The sequence below is a fragment of the Scleropages formosus genome, chromosome 25 (genome assembly GCF_900964775.1).
Source record: "Scleropages formosus chromosome 25, fSclFor1.1, whole genome shotgun sequence".
Lineage (NCBI taxonomy): Eukaryota > Metazoa > Chordata > Actinopteri > Osteoglossiformes > Osteoglossidae > Scleropages > Scleropages formosus.
This window is the reverse complement of record NC_041830.1, coordinates 4,313,513-4,326,688: the sequence shown is the minus strand read 5'-3', so window position 1 is coordinate 4,326,688 and position 13,176 is coordinate 4,313,513. Positions and strand designations below refer to the sequence as shown.

General features: G+C 44.5%; 1 protein-coding gene across 3 annotated transcripts in view; it reads left to right on the top strand.

Annotated features, from left to right (window-relative positions):
* The window catches only part of LOC108928239 (arginine-glutamic acid dipeptide repeats protein-like), a 145,145-nt gene that overhangs the window by 16,670 nt on the left and 115,299 nt on the right, over positions 1-13,176 (top strand). Inside the window, exon 1 of one of the 3 annotated variants that reach the window (XM_029249189.1) lies at positions 12,154-12,168. The exons of the other annotated variants lie outside the window; for them this stretch is intronic. The gene's annotated coding sequence lies outside the window, so the exon portion shown is untranslated. Of the gene's footprint in view, positions 1-12,153; positions 12,169-13,176 lie in introns of those variants that run through there. 3 annotated transcript variants of the gene reach the window in all.

Here is a 13,176-nt window from a genome sequence, read left to right as displayed (position 1 = left end):
CACAGAACACCGGAAGGGGACAGCCAAGTGGCAGTCTGTTAGTAGTTAGTGTAAAACTAGATTGAGGTAGTACTTGTTATATGTATGTCTTTTTTTTTTTATATATATATTTAGAAAATATAAGAATATATGTATTACTAGATCAAGTAATGTGGTTTCTCGCAGTGTAAAGAGTCTTACAGGCTAAATGCCCCTCCCAGACCGATGCACATGCTGTATGACGGTAATAGAGATAACGTATGCACTGTTTTTTCTCATTAGTGGCTAGGACATGCCCAGAAATTAAACCTTCATTTATGGAATGTTCTCACTTATCTTCTGGAGATAAGATGGAGGGCTAAACTGAGAGCTATTAGAAGGATTTAATTGCCTCGTTAGTATTAACAAGATGATTAATATGCAAGAAAAGACCCTCTTCTGTGGTCATACTGAGGAGTGCTGAAGTACTGCAGATCAGTAGTTCCTCGTTTTCACTGTGTCCATGAGGTTGTCACCTGGCTGATCCAGCAGAGTGGAAGGGAGTTTGCGATTGATGGGCTGCCTTTGTTTTCTTCACTGCTGACGTCTGATGGTCTCCTCGTCCTGCTTTGTCACCTGCCGCCTTTGTTCTTGTGGCAGTGGCTATGGCTAGGCTCAGGGTGTGGGGAGGGCAGTGGTGGTGCTGGGAAAACACCAGGTTCAGAGCAGACTCCCATCACTTGCAGTTCTTCCACTAGAGCCATGAGCTGCGTAGGTGTCTTCTGCTCATGGGCTCTAAGAGCATGTCCGTGAACTTTCTGTAGAAGATCACAGCTCAGCTGAGACAGTTGGTGAGTGTTGAGTGAAGTGCTATGTTATACACTTTTTTTTTTTTTTTTTTTTTTTTTTTTTTTTTAAACATTAGGGCACCTGACGGACCCTTTAGGTGCCATGGTTTGCATTAGCCACACTGGGAGTATATCATCTGAACCTCATGACCCTGGTTGTAGAGCTGCCACTTTGAGTGTAATTTGATTCCCGTAGAATGTGTTTGAGTGCTCAGACTATTTGGCTTCTTTTCTGGGCTCAGATTTTGGCTCTCCTGATGTCCTGTACACTCATAGCCCTTCTCTTTGTGTGCCTGCAGTACAGACTTATGACGTGTTCCATCCCTAGCTCATCGCTTCCTTCTTTGTCTTATCTACTCGGGTTTCTGGAAGCAGGACAAGTTGTGAAGCTCACCTTGTTCAGGTATCGAGTATCAAGTATAGCACCATTTATGGGTGCCTGGGTGAGGTGTTGAGCAACTGTTGTCTTGCTCTTAGGTCAATGGTGGTTCATCACAAAGTGAAGGAAGTAAAGGACTTGATTTTTCCCTGTAAGAATAAAGATTTGTGTGCTTCTCCATGGATCGTCCTTAGTATTGTTGTGTGATCACAGCTAGATAGTGTGGTACCAGGTGCCTAGTTTTTTTTTTTTTTTTTTTTTTTTTTCTTCTTTTCTTTTCTGTGTCTGTGTGTGTATAAGATGGCAGTTTCCTTTGTAGACACCGTATGCTTTAAAGAAAGGAGGCACACGTAAGCGCTCTACAATTGTCAACATCTGTTATCTGCTCGAGGTGGTTCGGGAAACCCTCCCTTGCAGCACTGATGAGTAATGAACATGATTTATTCTCCATAACGGTGAGCTGCAGAAATCCAGTCGGGTGGTGGGAACAAAGCATGGTGTGTGTGTGTGTGTGTGTGTGTGTGTGTGTGTGTGTGTGTGTGTGTGTGTGTGTGTGTGTGTGTGTAAGAGACTTTATGAGCCGAAGAGGGATGTACTTCTGCTGCTGGATGTTGATCACATGATCATGACCTTACACAAGTCCACATACTTTGATTCCTTGCTGCACTGTTACTCAAGGGGCTGGTACTATTGTGGTGTAAGCAGATGCGGTGACCCCAGTGGAGCACAATGATTCCTACACCTGATGTGACAGACACTGTGTGTGCCCAACTGATGGCCTGTTTGAGATGAGGAACGTAATCATTTAATATAGTGATCTGATCTGTATAGTTAATGACCTCTTTTTCCTGATAATTGCATTGTCTTAATGCTATTTAATGCTGAATATTAAAGGTGACTGCATTGTGTGAGAGAGATAGAGAGAGCTCAGTGCATGGCTGTTATGTGTTGGGTGCATGAACAAAAGCTATGCTGTTAGTTTCTCCTAGTCTCTGGAAGCAATTGTATCTATTAAGGTGGTCCTGGGGGTTTATCTCTAGTGTCATGCGCTCCATAAATGGACCCTCCCTCCTGTTCTGTGCATTTCGTTCAGCGATCTCTTGATTATATTCTGCACCTTAATGGGTTGTGTTTTTTGTTGAACGGGTGTAGGCAGACAGCGTTGCAAAGTTTTTCATTTCCAAGGTGTGCATGCGCACGCGTGCGATGGGGAAATGAGGAGGGAGGCATGCGCCCATGTGGTGTTTCTGAGGAGACGGCGCATAGGAAGTAGGCAGTTGGGCTCCAGAGCAGTTAAAATAAATCTTTATGGTGTCATTAGTGAGGAGCCCAGCCAGATGTTCCCCAACACGGTGTGGAGCTCTATTATTCCCCCATAAAGACAGGCTGCTAGATGTCATGAAAGAATGTGGTCTTAGGCTTGTCTGGTAAAGGCACAGCACATCCTTCTGATGCACATGTTCCTCTATTAGTCATTACGGTGACATGACGTGTTGTCTGGGCTTGACGTAGAGCGCTACAGCCATATAGGCTCCTCTTGTTTTCTCTTGTGGCCACCTGGAGTACTCTGGACTTCCATTAGTTTTTTGTGTAATAGCGATGGACCCCCTCGGTGTACAGCTACACATGGAGGAGAGCAAGACTGGAGTGATCAGGCTGCTGCGGGGGGTGGATAAATGGAAGCCTCCCATCATTGATCGGTGCTCCACACGTTGTTCTCTTCTGAAGCTTTTCACTTTCCTTTTCCTCAGCTGATCCTCTTCTCTTTTCGTAGCCATGTTCAGTTGAGCCGCTGTGCTATTCAATGAATGTTCTCTGACCGCTTATTAGCCGGGCTCTTCGAAATCCCCAACATTAGCTTTCCTGAGGACCCTTGTGTGCACCAGCTTAATCTGGTCCTGCACTCTAGTTACACATATTATTACTGTTTTAGAAGAGATTTAGCAAAATTCCTAGTACTATGTAGCTAAATCTTTGACCCCACCATATGTCTTCAGTGAGGGGGGCTGTATTTGGTCTCAGCCTTAATTCTTAAGGGATTTATTTTCATGCCATTTTAGCTGTTGCTGCGTTACAATAATAGATTCATTGAGTCAATAGAACTGCTTTTGTAGGCCAGTAGCAACATTGGCGCACGGCTGCTCCTGAAGATCTTCAAGCTGTTGTGTCCACAATTAATGTGTGCTTTCTACTGGGTTCCTCATGGAATATACACACATAGTACCTTTCTTTCTCACGTCACCTTTGTTTTGCTTACAAGTCTACCATTAGGCCAGTGGGTGGTGGTGTGGTTTGAGCCACTGCCTTCCACTCAAAGGACCAAGCCTGAAATCCCTGCTCTGAAAGGTGAGGTGAAATCGCTCCAGTAAAAATGACCCATCTCTATAAAAGAGTAAATCTGAGCAAGCAGCTCAGTATTCAAAGCTAACATTGTATGTCTGAACACAGTACTGGCACTTTTCAGTCACCAGTTCTTCCCGCACTTTCCACCTTTGGAACGTGGGAAGAAACTCGAGCACTCGGGCTCACCTGTGGGAACAAGTGGATATATGGCACTGGACTTGAATGTGGAGTCACCTGCACACATCCATGGAGCACAGTTTCCGGTTTTTTCAATATGGTCCCAGTCTCCACGTGTTTGTGGTCCTCCTGAACCCTGCCTAATTTTTCTAACTCACTTTGTTCTCCTGGATTCTGAATATATTTCAAACTATAGATTTTTTTTTTTCCTCATTTTGTATGTGGAGTGAGCTTCTCCCTTTAGAATTTGAGGTGCCAATAGCAGTGATATAAACAGTAGTGTTTCACAGCACTTGGACTGATTTATTGGACATGGGTTTGACCCTTGTGTGGACCAGGCATGTTCCACCTGTGTTACCATGTGGGTTTACTCCTGCAGTTCAAAGGCGTGTTTAAGGTGGACTGGTGACTAAAATTGTCTGTACTGTGTCTGTAAACCTGTACCTGCTCTCTGGCAGGTCTGAGGTTCGAGTCCTGCTTAGGGTGCCTTGCCATGGGCTGGAGTCCTGTCCTGTGTGTGTCCCTTCCCCCTCCAGCCTTGCACCCTGCGTTGCTGGGTTGGGTGCCGGTTTGCAGTGACCCTGCTCGGGACATGTGGTTTCAGACTGCATGTGTGTGTGTCTCTATAAAAGGGTAGTGGATTGCAAATGGATGTACATATAGTACTGTAAATCAAATACCACTCAGTAATCGGTATAATCATAATCCTTTGGAGACAAGTTTCTGGTAAATGATTAAGGATGTCCATGTTATCTTGTTTTGAGAGTATGGTGTATGTTGCATGCTTACCTGGTGAGTCATTTCATGGGCTTTCTGTGTGCTGTTAGCTCTCAAAGTTAAAAGCACACGTGTATCCTCTTGGTCCACTCACGTGTTGGCTCATTTTATTCTTCCTTCCTTCTTGCCTTTTTCCTGCCGCTCTCTAGACACAACTGTGCGGTAATGTACTGGACATGTAGTTCATCGCAGTCCTCCTCATTCACATTCCATGTAAAAGGGTGTGCGGGCAACTTCTTTCATCTCGGTGTTTACCACGGACTGTGTGCATTCCTGACTGTGCAAAAGATCTGACCCGATGTCAATAAGCCCCAAGGTTGCGCTTGAGGTTCCAGTGGCACTCAAAACCCGGTGCTGTGACTAAAGCAGGTGCTGCCTATTGCTTACGGTGCTAAAACAGCTGGAGGAAGTGCCCCCAGGCTGGTGTTCTGGAGTGCGGTGTCTCCTGTGCTCACCACCTCCCCAACTGCTTGGCATCTCCCAGCATACCTCTATCTCTCCTCCACATATGTTGATCATCAGTAGGTGCACAGTGACTTCCAGAGATGAACGAGTGACACCTTCCACAGCCATGTGCCACCACTTGATCTATGTCTTGACCTCAGCTGCTGGGCCACAACCAGTTGGGGCCTGACTTTCTCACCAACTCTTTATTAAGGGAAAAAGACTGCATTCTGTACATGGAATTTCTGTTTCTGCACCCCTTACCTTGAGGGGCATCCTCTTAATGGTACTTCTTCATATTTAGTGCATGACATCCTCAAGAGTTTTGTGTTAAGTGTAAATTTGTGGTTACATCACTAAATGTAAAAAATATTGATATGGTTAACAGTGATGTGGCCATTAATTTGTATATTTGCGACGCTCTCGGTTGTTTCTGGTTCAGGCAGCGATCAAGCATGGAGTCATAGTGGGTCAACTTCCAGGTGAATTTATGCAATCCATAATTACCAACTAATATGCTCAACCAAAATTATCTGGTCAAACTTAATTATATGTAAATGTAATGGCCTTCAGCTCATCCTTTAGAAAAGAATGTGACTAAGCATTAACAGAAGAAGAGTAAAGCAGAATGAGCAACTCAAAGTGTGGACTTCACCAAATGGAATCATTTTCAACTCATCAAAGCACTCTAATCAACACGTAGAAGGGAACTACTTTCCGATTCAAATATTCCCCACAGCTCCTGCCAAAAAGCACATGTTCCATAGTGGAATCCATAAGTATTGTCTCCGAAGTGTGGGGAGGCTGGATCTGGTGCTTGTTTCCCGTCTTGAACTGTCAATCTGGGGACCAAGGGTGTAGTTCTCCAGCTCTTTGGGGAGGAAAGAGAATTGCGCAACTTTTTTAATTAATTTTTTTTTAATACAGCCATCCTTGTAAATGACAAGTGTTCAAAAGGAGTGACATCACTTTCTCACATGCCGACTGTGAAAACGGAGACAGAAAAGGAAAGATGGGGGCGGCCAGCCAAGCTTTATATTTGAGCTTCTACTGGTGGGCAATTCGGTTTGGGAAGGAAAACAGAGAGGAACGACTTCCTTTGAAAGCTTAACAAAAGCAGCACTAGAGCTTCTTTCAAAGACTGCAGCACCTGAGAACGGGTGGCTGCTCTTCAGAAACGCAACTTCCAAACTCCGTTTCTTACGCTGTTACTTTTTAAGCCTCCTTCGGAACGTCTTTGTTAACGACTTGTTCACCGTATTTGATGTTCTTGGTACAGCTTGACCAAAGTCAAGATGGTAGGTGGCGAACTGAAGTATTGAGCTTCCACACTGTAGTTCTCATCGAACCGGGGGGTTCATGGGAGCTGCGATTACCAAAAGTCAGAAATACAAATTACCCTGTTTATTCAGCTCAAAAGTGAATTATGTGCAGTATGTGTGACATATTCACCATAGAATGTATAGAATGTGCTGTGTGGCTCTGCAATCTCAATGAAACCCATTTGGCTTTCAGTAGGGCCTGGTGGTGTTTTCCACTAGCTGGACAGGAAAGTGGAGCGCGGCGCGGTGCAGCGGAGCCAAAGCAGCGCTCGGACTCTGGGGAAGAAGCCGAGCGGCAACGAGGGTCGCGGGGCTGAAGGGAACAGGAGCTGAGGTTCACTTGGAGGGGTGCGAGAGAGGAAGGAGTGGCAATTTCCACACATGCTCACAAGGGGAGTTACATAGTCTTCCTTGGCCTTTTTTTTTTTTTCTTTTTCTTTTTCTTTTACACCACTGTCGGGTGTGTGTGTGTGTGTGTGTGTGTGTGAGTGGGGGTGATGTGTCATCAGCTGCTCCCACCTGCCATAAATCAACCGCACTTAACATCTCACCCAGTCATCTGTGTCTGCCTCCAGTGAGCTTCCTGTGCGTTCAGCAGCTAACCAATTCATCTGGTGCCATGAGCCTGCTACAGTGCTGAGGTGTGTGGGGCAGGATTGCTCTCCTCTTCCCTGTAGCTGCATAGTGATGCAAGACACACGTTCGCTTACGCTGTCGACTGCTGACTGTCGATCAAGCACCAGGTCGGCGTTGACTCGGGAACCTTTTCCTCAATGTCTCAAAGTACAAGTGGCTTCACTCCTGTGTCATTGTTTGCGTGTTTGTGCAACTGGTGGACAGAAGTGAAAATATTCCGCAAACGCAGGGACTGAGATGGTAATAAGTCTCCTCTCCACCGTGCTTTAGGATCGGTCGTGTCCGAAGTAACGAAACGCTCCTGACGTTCCTTCGTAGTGAACTTCAGCACTACTGAAACGTACCAAAAAATTGTCTTGCTTTCTTTCTGCCTGCTGGTGCTTATTTGTGTATTAGAGGGTGTTATTGGGTGTCTTGTTTACACCACCAGATTATGTTTATGCTGTTTGGGGTTTTGCCCTGCAGCTGTACACCGATAGGGTGTTACACTGTGTGTAGGCGTCATGCAGTGGACGCCTTTTTGTGTGTGTGTGTGTGTGTGTGTGTGTGTGTGTGTGTGTGTGTGTCATGAAGGAAGTCTTACTACTTGTTCACAATAGCAGGTTTTTTCAGGGTGTGAAAGAGACATTGTACTCAAGGGGGGGTCATAAGAGTTCAGTGCTGTGTCCCTACAGTCTTACCTCTCTGAGCCTCAGCGGTTTTGCTTTCTGTTCTTTAGAGCTGCTCCCTGGTTTTGAGGGAAAGGCTGCATCGTGTACATTTCTGGAGACTTGCGCAAAAAGTTGTAAAGTAAAAATGCCTCTGTAACATATAATGGAGACCCATTAATGGTAAGCGCTGGAATGTCCCAACCGCTACCCTACGAGCTCTTCCACAATCCACTGAATGGAGCTGCTGGGAATCTCGAGGCCTTCGGAGCCCGGGGCTGGAGATGAAGTTGAAAGCCTCCAGGTCCTATGCTCGCTCAGCCGTGCAGCCTGTTTTTCTACAGCTTGGGCCACTGGCGCACTCGATTGTCTCACGGGGATGCCTTTGTGTTCAAAGTCTCTTAGCAGGGATTAGTCTCTTGTGAATAAGGGAATATTCTGGTCTCGGTAAAGGCAGCACTTCTGTTTTATTTCTTGAAATGTTTAATGGGTGAACAAGCTACACGATGAGTGCATTTTATAAAAAGGTTTTAATTTCATGATGTGTGGCTACTTTTGACCGCCGGGTCACCGAAGACCACGTACACACCTTGAAACGTGTGCCAATTTGTAAGACCCCCCCCCCCCCCCCTTTAAACGGTTGTTGAGCGTGTGATTTTTGAAGCAGTTGCTTTGTTTTGTTTCATCTCTGAGATGAAATTCCATAAATGCAGATTCGTGAAATCAAAGTATCATACTTATTTTTGGGTGGGGGAGGGATTTATTGCTGTGGTGATGAAGCAGGGGCATTGTAACAGGGTATCAAAGCAGTGAGCAGCTGTGAACAGACAGCATCAGCTTCCCACCTACAAGCTTAGGCTTGCAGATTGTGGAGTGCCTGGCCTGTAACGGCACCGCTTGTCTCCTTTCATTATCTGTTAATGGTGCCCGCCGTGACAGGCGGCTACAAGGGAGGGGGGAGTGTGGGGAAGTCCTGGAGATGGACTCCCAGCTGGATGGGAGCTGAACTGTCTCTCGTACCCCAGCCCCCCTGCGTTGCCTCCATTTCCTGGACATAAAGCCCTTGCTGTTAGTGAATGTCAGAGGTAGGCAGAGAAGTGTTTAAAAAAAAAAAAAAAAAAGGCTCAACTACTTTTACTTGAAAATTACTCATGTACTCATCCAAGTATTTACCTTAGTAAAAGTTTCAAGTTCTGGTCAAAAAAACTACTGAGGTATAAAGATACTTTGATTCAAATTGAGCTGTTTTAATGTTCGGAACCACTGCCAATGTTAAGAGCTTCAAGATGCAGCACAGTTTTAAATCACGGGGGGGGAAATCATGTTTGTATGCTAAGCTACTTACAAATATTTACTAATTTATACAGATGGATAATTTTTACTGAAGCAATTCAGAATAATTACCCTGATCATGGGTACTACAGTAGTAGCATAGGAGATTTGAACTTGTCTAATTACGAAGCAACAATGTGATATAACAGTTCCAGCTGCCTCAAAACAAATTGTCATTCATTTGCTGTTTTGCTAACGCATTCATCCAAAGCAATTTATAAGTGGCAGGAGTGGGATTTTAACTGACAGCTATAAGGTTACAGACCATGATCCCCAACTGCTACGCTACCAACTATCCCATAATAAGAAATCTCAGATGCAAAGAAAAAAAAAAAACAATCAAAATACTAACAATAAAAATGACCAGTCAGATCAGGTGCTCAGAATCCAAAGAAAGATAAAATCCTATATTGTTAGACACATTTTTATAAACATGCTTTAAGCATTTAATGCTGCTGATTTCAGAGTTCTCTAGCTAGGGAATGGTTCATTTAGGTATCAATATTATGAAAAAGTAATTTCTCACTTTCATTACATCTGATTGAATACAAGGTCTGTATCTAATTTATTGCAGCTAGATAAATGTTGCATAAGTGATATTCCAGTGCTGATGTTGACAGTGAAGTTCTGGTTTGAAAGCAAGCAAAGCTTCTTACCTAATTGGTGGATACTAGTTACACGACGAGAAGAGAAAGAGTAACAACACCCTAACATTTATAGATGTGGCGTTCATGTACACCAAGGGCAACATCCTTTGGCGTGTGTGAGGCACAGGAGAATGTGTAGCCAGCATACCCTTGTTCTCGATCGCAGAAACTTACGAACACCAGACACGAGCTGTAAACACTGTGGAAGGTACTTGAATAAAGGCGGTCTGATGGTACGATGTTTTGGTGTTTTACTTCCAATTGACGACTCTGTGTAAACGGATCCATGTTTCTGCAACAGACAGATTTGTAGAAAGTGGTTAAGAAGATGCAAATGAAAGTGAGTTACTAATCACACACCATACACACGGATGCTATCCGAAACCGTTCGGCCTGGGGGGGGTGGGATCGTGGTGAAGCAGAGCCTAACACAAGGCACAAGGCGGGAGGGGGAGGGGACGCACCCAGGATGGGACACCAGTCCATAGCAAGGCACCACCCCAAGCAGGGCTTGAACCCCAGACCCACCAGAGAGCGGGACCCAGCCAATCCTGCTGCACCACCGCGACCCCATTGAGTTACTAATCTGAAAAAAATTAAATGTTATGATTTGTAATATGAACTTTTGTAATGCAAGGGGCCAATTAATATTTGCCTCCAAAAAAACATGATTTGAACACTACAACATTCTCTTGTAAAAAGCACATTCAGTTAGACTATGAATGTTCTAGAACTTATTTAAACATTTTGATGTTCACAAGCAAATGTCTGGTAATACTTATAATGAAATTAAAATACGTACTTGGTAACTATTGATTACTTGTCCAAATGTAGGGTCACGGTCGTCCAGAGCCGTCCCCACAAGCCTGGAGCATGAGCTGGGTCGGCTACACATCGGACGGAACACCAGTCCATTGCAAACTTAGACTTCAGACCAACAAATCTTTGAATGTAGTTAACCTTTATTAATTTTTCACAGTTCTTATATGTGTTAATTGATCCTCTGTGTGTTAGCATACTCTATACCCCAAAAAAATGATTAAATTGAAGTGAATCGCCAGATAACTGTTTAAAAACGAATACGACCTGTGTAAGTCTTATAAAGTTCAACTCACTCAATTCTGGTGGGGGAAAAAAAAAAACCCTATTCTTTACATAAGAAACTTCACACTACCAACACTTAACTACTCATTGGTCAGTACTAACCTCTGAAATGACCAATTGTGCAGAAACATGATAAAGTATGGTATTAAAAAGAGATGGTTAAAACATTAAATGCAAAAAAAAATTAAATAATATTTTTAAAGAGTGACAAATGTAACTGTTCAACTCATACATTTGTGAAGGAAATAAGCAAGTAGACTGTTAAGAATTACTGTGAAAGTAGAATTTCTCTGGAAATTTACCCAAGTTTCTAGAGAAATTGTACTTCCGCAGTGTAACATGGAGTAAATAAAAGTAACCCATTACTCGCTGCTGTATAGACATGAAAAATGTAATCTACTGAAGTACAGAATCATTATGTTCTAACGGGTTGGGTCCCATTCGAGGTTCTCGTACTCGGCTCAGTTCTCAATCCATTTTAGACCCTTCTGCTCATCGAGGGGTGCGTGCCTGCCGTTATGGTCATTCCTGGTAAATTGGAGTATTTTTGTCCTCCTAAACTAGAGCTGTTGTGGTATCCTTGTTATGTTTTAAAGATTCATAATAGCAAAAAAATTGAAATGAGGGCCGTTCACAGACGACACGAGGGAGAAATGAATCATTTTCGGAATGAATGATTACAATTAATGCTGACTCTCTTGTCATTGTTTAATAACCCAGCACGTATGGGCTTATTTTTAACAAAATTTTGTTAGTGTTTTCTCCGACTGTCGGCGGTTAATTAATTCGTGATCGATACATGCAAATCAAGGCACAGAAGCGCCCCATGTGCCACATGACTGCTTTTACTGTGCCTCATGCATTGATTGCAGGTGACAATAAGCACATGCTGCATGCATGAAAGGTTTCCTTGGCCTTGCAGACTTTTGTTAGTAATCATGGGAAAGACATCACATTTATTTCCATGTTCGCGTGAGTTTCCGCACCCAGGGAATGCGCTCCTCCCTTCGCGTTGCAGGACTGGCTCACACGCACACTTCGGTGCTCCACCTAAGAACCCCCCCCCGCTTGTCCCCATAGTGGCTGAGCAGTGTGAGCTCCCTGCTGTTGCCAGGCCGCGCGGTGGAATCCACTCCACGTTTTCTCATTGTCCTCCTTGTTTGGGGGCTGAATTCTCTTTCACTAGTGTGTGTGTGTGTGTGTGTGTGTGTGTGTGCGCACATAAAGAGAGAGTAGGTCAGCCATGTGGACGTGTGTGCCCAACAGCTGAGTGTGGAGGAACCATCGTGTGTGTGTGTGTGTGGGTGTGGGTGTGGGTGTTAGCATGGATGCTTGTCTGTGCGTTTGTGCAGAAGAGAGGACTGCGTAAAGTACCCTACGGTGTTGGAGGACTCGTGGTGCTGTTCTGCAGGAGCGACTCCTCTGTCCTCAGCGTGTGTGTGTGTGTGTGTGTGAGAGAGAGAGAGAGAGAGAGAGAGAGAGAGAGCGGGCCTGGGCACGCAGTGGTGCACCCTGGTGCCGGGTTCGAGACACGTCCACACTGGCGGGTCATTGGTGAGTACAGTGTTAGCCAGCCTGGAAAATGTAGGGGCGGGGGAGGTCACACAATGGTGTGTGTGCGTGTGTGTGAGAGAGAGAGACAGAGAATGTTAATCATTGAGTGCCGGGAAGTGTCAGTATGTGTCAGTGGGCGGCTGTACTACGGTTTGTCTGTTTAGGTCTTGGGAAGGAAGTGGCACAATGACTGGTGGCCGAAGCAAAGCCCTTGGGGGTTAAATAAACCTCCTGCAGGTGGCACCTTCCACAGCAGGGTTGCGTAGGGCAGCGTACAGCAATCCCGTTGCCCTCCAAGTGTTGGTGGGTTGGGTGTTTGGGGTTTGGGATTTCTGGTTGGTGTTAAGTTGCTCCACAGGCTGGGATTGGTACTTTCAGCCAGTTTTCCATTTCCTAGAACACATTCATCAAACTGTAAGAGTGACCTTAACTCATCCATGTGTTAGAACTGCTTGGACACGATTATTAGATTGACTGTAAGTACAGTGGTGTGTAGGTGCAGCCTGTGAGCGAAAGAGGAGCGCGTGTGCGTGACTCTTCTGTCACCCCTGTGGGGGGGTAACAGGCCTTCCAGACACAGGATATTATACATCAGGGTGGGATCTGCTGCGAACAAATAGCGAAAGTGCAGGGTTGTCAGTTATAGCTTAAGAAATAGAAAAAGACGCAAATGTACCACATTGTGAGCGTCCCATTGTGACACTTTTGCCCCAGAGATGCACTAGGCCTCAAGAGGAACATATTTTAAAGTGAAATCAAAAGTCACAAAAATAAGTGTTATTAATATTTGATTGATTATTATAATTATGATACTAACTGCAATGATTATTATATATTGTAAATTATCAATACTATCTCATATTTTTACCAGCAGTTTGTCTTTATTTTTTTTCTACGGGAAAATAATACATCTTTTAGAGCACACTTCCCTTCCGCTGCAGCTGCTTTCGATTCACTTTGCTACCGTAACGTACGCTTAGCATCCCAAACACTTGCCGCAGGGAAAAA